Here is a 10,238-nt window from a genome sequence, read left to right as displayed (position 1 = left end):
CTTAATTGTGATCTTAGTGGGTATGCTTCAGGTTTTTCTCCATTAAGCATGATGTTAGCTTTAGTTTTGTTATATATCACCTTTAATCATTATTTAAAAAAATTATTTTTTATTATTTTATGTGTATGAGTGTATTGCCTGCATGTGTGTAAGTGCACCTGTGTTATGCAGTGCCCACAGAGGTCAGAAGAGGGATTTGGATCCCCTGGAACTGGAGTTACAATCGATTGTTAGTCACCATGTGGGTGCTGAGAACTGAACCTGGATCCTCTGCAAGAGCAGCCAGTGCTCTTAACCACTGAGCCATCTCTCCAGCCCTGTTTTTAAAAAACAGTTTATTTATGGCTGGGCATGGTGGTGCATGCCTTTAATCTCAGCACTCAAGAGACAGGGGCAGGCAGATGTATGTGAGTTCAAGGTCAGCCTGGTCTAGAAAGTGAGTACCAGGCCAGCTGGAGTTATAGGGAGACCCTGTTTCAAAAAGACCAAAAATAAATCAATAAATACATACATACATAAATATTTTATTTAGTTGTCAGATTTCTCGATGCTAGCCATTCTGACTAGAGTGAGGTGGTATCTCAAAATAGTTTTAATTTGCATTTTCCTGATGACTATGGATGTTGAACACTTTAAAAATACCTACCAACCATGTGTATTTCTTTTTCTCTTTTCTCTTTTTGAAAACTGTCTATTCCATTCATTAGCCCATTTGAATGATAGTTTTATTTCTTTGGTATTTAATTTCTGAATGCCTTTGCAGATTCTGGATGTCAGTCCTTTGTCTGAGGTATAGCTAGAATAGATTTTTATACCATTCTGTGAGCTGTCTGTGTGCTCTGCTGATAATTTTCTTTGCTGCGCAGACACTTCTTAATTTCATGTAGTCCCATATGTTGATATTCCCTGTATTTTCAACTAGAAGCTTCAGCATTTCAGGTTTATTCAGGAATATTCCATTCAACAAATAATAAATACTCAAGTGACATGAGGAACCTTTTCTAAAATCAATCATATCATAGGACACAAATCAAGTCTCAACAATAACAACAAAAAAAGAGATAATTCCCTGCATTCTATCAGGCCACAATGAAATAAAGTAGAAATTCACAAGAGAAACTACACAAACCCCAAAATACTTGAAGACTAAATATATTTTTTTAATATTTTATTTATTATTTCCAGTAGCAGAGACCTTCCTTCTCTGAAATTGTGTGTTATAGGGTATGGATACTGGCCCATAATTTCCATTTTTATTTTATGTGTATGAGTGTATTGCCTGCATGTGGGTAAGTGTACCCGTGCCGTGCAATGCCCTCAGAAGACAGAAGAGGCTGTCGGATCCCCTGGAACTGGAGTTACAGACAGTTGTTAGCTGCCATGTGGGTGCTGGGATTCGAACCTGGGTCTTCTGCAAGAACAACCAGTATTTTTAACCGCCGAGCCATCTCTCCAGCCCCTTATTTTTATTTTTAATATTTTTATTTGTATAAGTATTTTGATTGCCATATGTTTATTGGTGTGTGTGTGTGTATGCAGTACCCACGAAGGCTAGAAGAAGACAACAGAGACAGAGCCACTGATATGGGTGCTGGGAGTCGATCCCCAGTCCTCTGGAAGAACAGCAAGTGCATTTATCCCCTAAGCCACCTCTCTAGCCCCAACAATACATTTTTTTAATGAGCAGTGGGTCATCCAAGAATCAGAGAATTCCTCTCTGAGAAATGATACAGCTAAGAGGAAAGTTTATAGCAATAAGTCCTCACATTAAAAAATCAGTCATATCAAAAAACAACCTAATAAGGCACCTCGAGACTTTCAGAGAACAACAAGCAGACAATCCCAATCCCAGTAGATACCAAGAACTAATACAGATTAGGGAAGAAATTAATGAAATAAAGACTAGCAGAACAATATGCAAAATCAACCACACAAAGAGTTGGTTCTTTGGAAAAGTTGGTAAGATCAACAAACTCTTAGCCAATCTGATGAGAAGAAAAAGGAAGAAAGCCAGGGGTGGTGGCACATGCTTTTAGTCCCAGCACTTGGGAGGCAGAGTCAGGCAAATCTGTGAGTTCGAGGGCAGTCTGGTCTACATAGGGAGTTCCAGGTCAGCTGGGGCTGCAGGGAGACCCTGTCTCAAAAAGACCGAAAAAAAAGAAAAAGAGGAAGACGTTACAAATGAACAAAATTAGAGCTCAAAAGGATGCTATTACATCAGACTCTGACGACATACAGAACACTATTACAGATTGCTTTTTAAATTCATACTCTAAAAAGCTGGAAAACCTAAAAGAAATAGAATAATTTCTAAATGCACATCATCTACCAAAATTAAAGCCAAAAGATATGAATAACTTAAAAGACCCATTACAACTATAATCAAGTCTCCCCTCAAGGAAAAGCCCAGGACCGGACAGATTCACCATTAAATTCTGTCAAACTTTCAAGGAAGCTCTTACCAATTCTTCTTAACTTGTTCCACAAGTGAAGGAACACTACCAAATTCATTTTATAAAGCGAGTATTAGTCTGATACCAAAACCAGGTAAGGGCATAACAAAAAGAAAACCATAGACCAATTTTTTAAATGAACATAGATGCAAAAATTCTCTACAAAATACTAACAAACCGAATGCAGGAATACATTAGGAAGATCATACATTATGACAAAGTCACCTTCATCCCAGAAAGGGCAAGGTTGGTTCAACATATATAAATCAATAAATGTAATAAACCATATAAATGCACTAAAGCACAGAAACCACATAACCATCTCAATTGATGCCAAAAAGGTACCTGTCAAAGTTCAACATGCCTTCATGGTAAAAGTCCCAGAGACAGCAGGAATAGATGGGGGACACCTCAAAATAACAAAAGCTACATGCAGCAAACCTAGAACCAACATTATATCAAATGGAGACGGAAGAGAACATTTCCTCTAAAACCAGAAGGTGACAAGGATGCCCACTGTCCCCTTAGTTAATGTAGTGATGCAAGTCTTAGCTAGAGCAGTTAGACACGGGAAAGACATAAGGAGCTACAAACAGGAAAGGAAGAGGTCAAACTATCCCTATTTGGAGATGACATGATTCTATACCTAAAAGATCCTAGAGAATCTACTAGAAAACATCTAGATCTAAAAAAAAAAACACAGTAAAGTTTCAGGATACGAAATCAATATTTTTAAAGTAGCCTTCATATATATTAACAATATGCTCTCAGGGAAAGTAATTAAGAAACTATCCCATTCAAAATAGCCCCAAAATAAAAAGATTAAGTACCTAGTAACACACAGCACCAAAGAAGAGGCAGACTTCTACAATCAAAACTTCAAGACACTGAGAAAGGAAATCAGAGAAGGCATTAGATGATGGAAAGATCTTTCATGCTCTTGGACTGGCAGAAATAATATTGTAAAAATAAGCCAGGCGTGGTGGCACACGCCTTTAATCCGAGCACTCAGGGAGGCAGAGGCAGGAGGATCTCTGTGAGTTCAAGGCCAGCCTGGTCTACATAGTGAGTTCCAGGACAGCTGGGGCTACAGGGAGACCCTGTCTCAAAAAGACCAAAAAAAAAAAAAAAAAAAAAAAGGGCCACAGAGGGGGGGGAAAAAAAAAAAAAAAAAAAAAAAAAAAAAAAAAAAGTGGCCATGCAGGGGTTGGAGAGAGCTCAGGGGTTAAGAGCACTGACTGCTCTTGCAGAGGATCCCAGTTTGATTCCCAGCACCCACATGGCAGCTAACGCCATCTACAACTCCAGTTCCAGGGGAAACTGAAGCCCTCTTCTGACCTCCACAGCACTGCACAGCACGGGTGCACTCACATACACGCAGGCAATACACTCATAACATAAAATAAAAATAACAAATAAAATATTTTAGGGCCAGGCGTGGTGGTGCATGCCTTTAATCCCAGCACTTGGGAAACAGAGGCAGGTGGATCTTTGTGAGTTCGAGGCCAGCCTGGTCTACATAGTGAGTTCCAGGACACCCTGTCTCAAAAAAAGACAAAAAAAAATGGCCATGCTACCAAAACAAATCTGCAGGTGTAATGCAATACATATCAAAATTCCAATGTTGTAGTTCATAGATCTAGAAAAAACAATCTGAGAATGCACATCAAACCCCAAAAGACCACAGATAGCCAAAGCAATCCTAAGGAGTCAGAACACAGCTGGAGGCATCACAATACTCGACCTCAAGTTATACCACAGAGTGACAGCAATAAAGGCGGCGTGGTACTGGTATAAACACAAACAGGTCAACCAGTGGAGCAGAAGAGAGGACCTATTTAACAAATGGTGATCACAAAGTTGGATATCCATCTACAGTAGAATGAAATTAGAGCCATGTCTTTCACCTTACAAAAATCTACTTGGAGTGGATCAAAGAACTTCATTTAAAACCAGAAATGCTGAAACTAGATTTATTTGTGTGTGTGTGCCTATGAGGCAGGTGCCCCAGGACCAGAAGACGGTGTCAGGATCCCTGGGGAGCTGAAGTTACAGGAAGTTTTGAGCTGCCCAACATAGGTGCTGGAAACTGAAATGGGATCCTCTTTAAGAGCCATGAGCTCTTAGCCACTGAGCCATCTCCAGTCCAGGAGTTAAGCTTTTTTACTCCCAGCCCAGAGTTAGTTTTTGCATCACTTAATTCTTCGTTTTAAAATTATTTTCTAATTCATGAATTACTACCTCTCTTCCTTTGTATTTCTTTGTTGCCTGAACTTTGAATACTAAATTATTTCTTTGACTTCATTTACCTACATGTCTTAGGAACTAGGAAGATGGTTCAGTGCATACCTCCTGCTCAAACATGAGGACCTAAATTCATATCGCTAGAACCCATGTAAAAGCTCAATGCTGTGCTGCAAGTCTATAATCCCAGCACTGGGGTTGGTGCAGAGTAGGAGAGGTAGGGGATATGGGGTCTCGTGGAGGTGGAGACAGACAGATCCCTGGTGGCTTGCTGGCTAGCCAATCCATGAGCTCTGGGTTTGGTGAGAGATCCTGCTTCAAAAAATAAGATGGAGTGAGATAGAGGAAGACACCTGATGTTGACCTCTGGCCTCCACATGCACATTCACAGGCAAGCATACCTGCACACACATGTTCACACTAGTACACACATGCACATACACAGCAATATTAGCCATGCCCCAAAAAATCTTTTTTGGTCTTTTTTTTGAGACAGGGTCTCCCTGTAGTCCCAGCTGGCCTGGAACTCACTATGTAGAACAGGTTAGCCTTGAACTCATAGAGAATCACCCACCTTTGCTGCCCGAATGCTGGGACTAAAGGCATGCACCACCACACCCAGCTGTGAAAAATGTTTAAATGTGTTTAATTTCATTTATTTAAGTTGTGGAAAATCAGGGGTTAAATTATTTCTGATCCTTCACCTTTTTCACTTTTAATTTTGGTATTACTTTCTGCCTTCTTGAATTACACTTGTACTGGCAGATCAGTTGAGTAATTAATGGGACAAGTAATTCATGCCCATTGTGTCAAGGAAGAAAGATAGGATCATGATAGGTTATACAGAACTGGTAAAATGTTTTAACTGACATAATCCCCCCAAATGTAATTCATCAAAAAATATCTATATTCTTATGGCCGGGGATGTGGCTTAGTGGTAGAGCACTAGTCTAGCATGTGCAAGGTCCTGGGCTTGAGCCCCAACACCACAAAAAGCATCTATACTCTTTTTTCAGTTTTTAAATAATATTTTATTTAGTTATGGGGGGTGTCCACTGCCACAGTGTATGTGCAGAGAACAACCTTTATGAGTTGATGCTCTGCTTCTACCATGTGAATGCTGAGGATCAAACTCAAGTTGTTAGGCTTGGTGGCAAGTGCCTTTATCCACTGAGCCATCTCACTGGCTCCTTGTGTAGAAATTTATCTCAAGATAGTAATTATAGAAGAGCTTAATGATCCCTATGCAGGAATCATTACTGTTGCTTTATTTGCAAGAATAACAAAGTCAAACAATCTAAGTGACCAAGAATGGAGGACTGGTGAAGGTACATCCAGACAGTGGAATTTACATGGCCAGTAGCAGTGTCAGGATTGGTTAAGGAAGTTCACCTTATTTGCATAACACCAAACATGGATGTGCTGCCAGTCACTAAAAAATTTTTTTATTTACTTATTTTTATTTTATGTGTATGAATGCTTTGCCTGCATGCATGTAAGTGGACCACGTGCATACAATGCCAGAGGAGGCCAGAAGAGGGCGACAATATCATTAGCCACCATGTGGATGCTGGAAACTGAACCCAGGTCAGTGCTCTCAACCAATGCATCATCTCTCCAGCTCTCATACTTTTTATTATACTTTCAAGGACCTATATATGTGGCAATAGTATATAGATTCTAGCAGGACAGGAACTCCTTCTGCTGGTTCTGGGAAGGCGTGTTGAGTCTGAGTGTGGTATACATGTGTGTTTTGCAAAAATGCCTACTGTGCTGAAGCAAAGCATTATCACCATCTTTGTGTCCATGCACTGAATTCACCGGAAGGAAATTTCTTTTTAAAAAAAGATTTATTTTATAGTTTCATGTATATGAGTGTATTGCCTGCATGTATGTAAGTGCAACTGTGTCATGCAATGCCCACAGAAATCAGAAGAGGATATAAGATCCCCTGGAACTATAGTTACGGATGGTTGTTAGCTGCCATGTGGATGCTGGGAACCAAAATCCAGGTCCTCTGCAAGAGAAGCCAGTGTGCTTAACTGCTGAGCCATCTCTCCAGCCCCCGATATTTATTTATTTTTTATTTTATATGTATGAGCGTTATGAGTGTTTTGCTTGCATGTTTGCAAGTATTCCACGTGCGTGCCAGGTGCTTAAAGAAGCCAGAAGAGGCTAGAACTAGAATTAGAGACAGTTGTGAGCTGCCATGTGGGTGCTGAGAACCTAAACCCAGGTTTTCTGCAAGAACAGCCAGTGCTCTTAATCGCAGAGCTATTTCTCCAGCCCCCTGAAAGAAATGTGTGATGAACCATTTAGAAGAGGGTGTGAGATCACCAATGGGCCAAGTATGCGCAGAACCATTTGGTGAGAGGCAAGTAGAATTATTTTACTTACTCCGGAAGAAGTGAAAGAGAGTGGGAACACAGATCACAGCTCCCAAAGCTGAGTGTGGTGGCCTTTAATCCCAACAATTGGGAGGCAGAGGCAGGTAGATCTCTGTGAGATCTAGGCCAGCCTGGTTTAGTGAGTTCCTAGCCTAGTGAGTTCCAGGCCAGCTGGGGCTACAGGGGAGATCCTGTCTGGAGAGAGAGAGAGGAAAAAAGTTCCCCAAACCCCCTCCAGTTTGATGGTCAGCTAAGACAGCTCACAGAACTCAGAAAGGTCACTATGGTCAGAGTCACCACTTCTCACAGTGAAAGGATACATATTAAAATCAGCACAGGAAAGAGATGCATGGGGTAGAGTCAGGCATAGGTTACCAGTCACAGCTGCCAAGCAGAGCCTTCCAGACCGTGCCTCATTTTCCAGTGCTGGTGGGCAGCACTTAAACTAATGCCACCAGTGAAGCTAAGCTGAGCCTCAGCATCCCTGGTTTCTGTTGGGGATCAGTTACCCAGTCTCCACTCTCTCCAGGGGTCAACCAGATGTAGCGAGGTCCAAGGGCCCCATCATAAACTACATCATTAACATGAGCTACCAGACTGGGTCTCAGGCCCCAGGCCCCAGGCCCCAGGTACATAAAACTCTTTGTCAGACAGGATATTTCTAGGGCTCAGAGGTCACCTCCCAGGAACAGATCAATGGTAAGTCCCTCCTTTGAACTGTGAAGGGTCTGGTCATTTCAGGCCTACCCTTTATTGAAAAAAAAATAAGTGGAGGTAGGAAGATGTCAGAAGACATGCACAGGATGCCCTGCCAACAATCCTCAAACCTTCAGAAAAAGGCCTGTGAAAATTCCTGAAAAGTTTTCTGTACACAAAGGTCTTATGGAAATCTATGCACAGGTAGAGCTTTGCATCAGATAAATTGTTTGACTGGAACCAAGGTGGTGGAGAAAAGAACGCTTGCAAGGCATGTGCCTGATGGAATCTTACATGGGCTGAGATTCTAACATTAAGGAACAAGGCGTGGGGGAGAGGCCATTCTGATAGGGACAAGAAGCCAACATACATGTGTATATGCATATATATGTATATGCATATATATTTAGTGTATATGTGTAGGTCTGTGTGTATATGTTCATTTTCCTATGGCTGTGAGTGCACGCAAGATCCTGTCCACCTCGATTTTAGAGACAGGGTCTCTCACTGGTACCTGCAGATTGCCAATTAGGATAGACTGGCTAGCCAGTGAGCACCAGGACTCCACTCACAGAGGCCTCCAATCCAGCCCATCTTGGACAGGCAGCAGTGACCAGGTTCCCAAAGAAAAAGTGGAGACACGTATGGTCTCTTGAGGGCCAGGTTTGGAACTTGCCCACCATGCCTTCTCCTACACTGTCAGTCCAAGTACATACCAGAGCAGGGTTGGCATATCCTGCCTCAGAGCGTTGACAGTTCAGCTTCCAAACTCTGGCTTCAAGCAAGACAGTTGCTCTTACCATTTTCTCCTAATCTTTCTTGTATTTATTTTTGCTTTTAAATCAACTTTTTATTCTTAGAAGCAGTCTCATTATCAATAGCATCATCTTGAACTGTCCTGAATATCACATTCCTTCTTATATGTATCAATACTCATACTGAACGAAATCTGGACTGCAAAAGAGGATTTCTTTTTGCACCTGGCTTTTTTAGGTCCTCGTCCACCAGCTCAACAACCATCTTTCATGTATTTCAATGTATTTCAGTGGTTGTCCTTACAGAGAAAATTGGAATGCCTCCATGTCCTTAATAAAACTTCCTGACTCTTCCGTCTCCTCTTTCTTCCTGGCTTCTGTGACTCCAAACTTGTTGAAGTGGCCTGAAGGGAGGCTCATTCAGCCTCCACTAATGCCATGTCCCGTGTGTGTCTGTGCTCCCTTCCCCCCTCCCCCAGCTATCGCTCATCGGTCTCCATGGCCACCTGAATAATCAGATGCACTGAGATGCAGTGTGCTCTATGGCTTGCCTTTTTTTTTTGAGACAGGGTCTCCTTGTAGCCCCAGCTGTCCTGGAACTCGCTATGTAGACCAGGCTGGCCTCAAAGTCATAAAGATCCACCTGCCTCTGCTTCCCAAGTGCTGGGATCAAAGGCATGTACCACCACGCCTGGCATGGCTTCCTTTTTATCCCCTGAGAAGAAGTCATTATCCACTCAAGGTCAGCAATGACTTCAGTTGACATCACCTCTGGAGACTAGATACTACTGAATGCCATGCTAAGAAAATCACTCCCTTTCTGTTGTTTCAATCCTGATTAGTGGAGAAAAAGACAGTTTGCTTTAACACCTCTCTACAACTTGCTAGCTTTTTGGTTTAGCTAAGTGTCCAAAGTTTTTATAGTAAGAAAGCATCGGCCAGACTTCAGTGTCTCCTCATCTTTATTGGTCCCTTTTCTTCCATGGCCAGTGAAGCTAGGGCCACATTTTTCATTGTTTTATAAGTTTCCTTCAGAACTACATTTGACCAGTACAAAGGGAATCAAGTTAAAGGAAAAAATAACCTTAGAGAAATAATCACACTAGTGGATACGTGAGGCAGAAAGGAAAAAAGAGTACTTGAAAGACAAGTGTGGAAAGTAGATCAGTTATACAAACTCTTCTAATAAAATCCTATAGCTCTTGGCTAAAAAGTAAAGCTTTCTTTCCCTGGAAGAAATTATTCAGAGCATGGAATGTAGCTAGTGGAGGGCTTACCTAAGATGCACAAAGCCCTGGACTGAGTCTCCAGTCCAGCACAAACCAGGCATGGTGGTATGCATCTGTAATCCCAGCACTTAGGGAGCCGAAGACAGAGGATCAAGTTTAAGGTTGGCCACGAGGTGAGTCTGAAGCCAGCCTGGGGTGCCTGAGACCATTTCTGAAACCAAACTACAATGGAGAGCTGGGCTGGTGGAGAGATGGCTCTCCTCTAGCCCATCACTTGAAAGGACCATGAATTTAAGGCTAGCCTGGGCTACATAGAGAGAGCCTGTCTCAGATAAGTAAATAGTCCTGTTTCTCCCATTGAATTTCCCAGCAGTTTGATGAGTCATCCTTTGTCCACCGTCCATGTGCTGCAGTCTTGGGCCCCAGCTCCTCACCAAAGTGCTGGCAAATTCAGGCTCTCTGGTACCCTCTGTG

At 42.0% G+C, this 10,238-nt stretch overlaps 1 protein-coding gene and 1 non-coding gene across 3 annotated transcripts in view; one reads left to right on the top strand and one right to left on the bottom strand.

Annotated features, from left to right (window-relative positions):
* Positions 1 to 10,238, top strand: part of Tnrc6a (trinucleotide repeat containing adaptor 6A) — a 208,528-nt gene that overhangs the window by 67,959 nt on the left and 130,331 nt on the right. The window lies entirely within an intron of this gene.
* LOC115067007 lies at positions 8,687 to 8,812 on the bottom strand. The gene has a single exon (XR_003846446.1). It is a non-coding gene; the product is annotated as a small nucleolar RNA SNORA40 (small nucleolar RNA).

The sequence above is a fragment of the Nannospalax galili genome, unplaced genomic scaffold, assembly GCF_000622305.1.
Source record: "Nannospalax galili isolate Female #2095 unplaced genomic scaffold, S.galili_v1.0 scaffold84, whole genome shotgun sequence".
In the NCBI taxonomy this organism is placed as follows: domain Eukaryota; kingdom Metazoa; phylum Chordata; class Mammalia; order Rodentia; family Spalacidae; genus Nannospalax; species Nannospalax galili.
The sequence above is the reverse complement of the archived record's forward strand: the minus strand, read 5'-3'. Positions and strand labels throughout refer to the sequence as shown.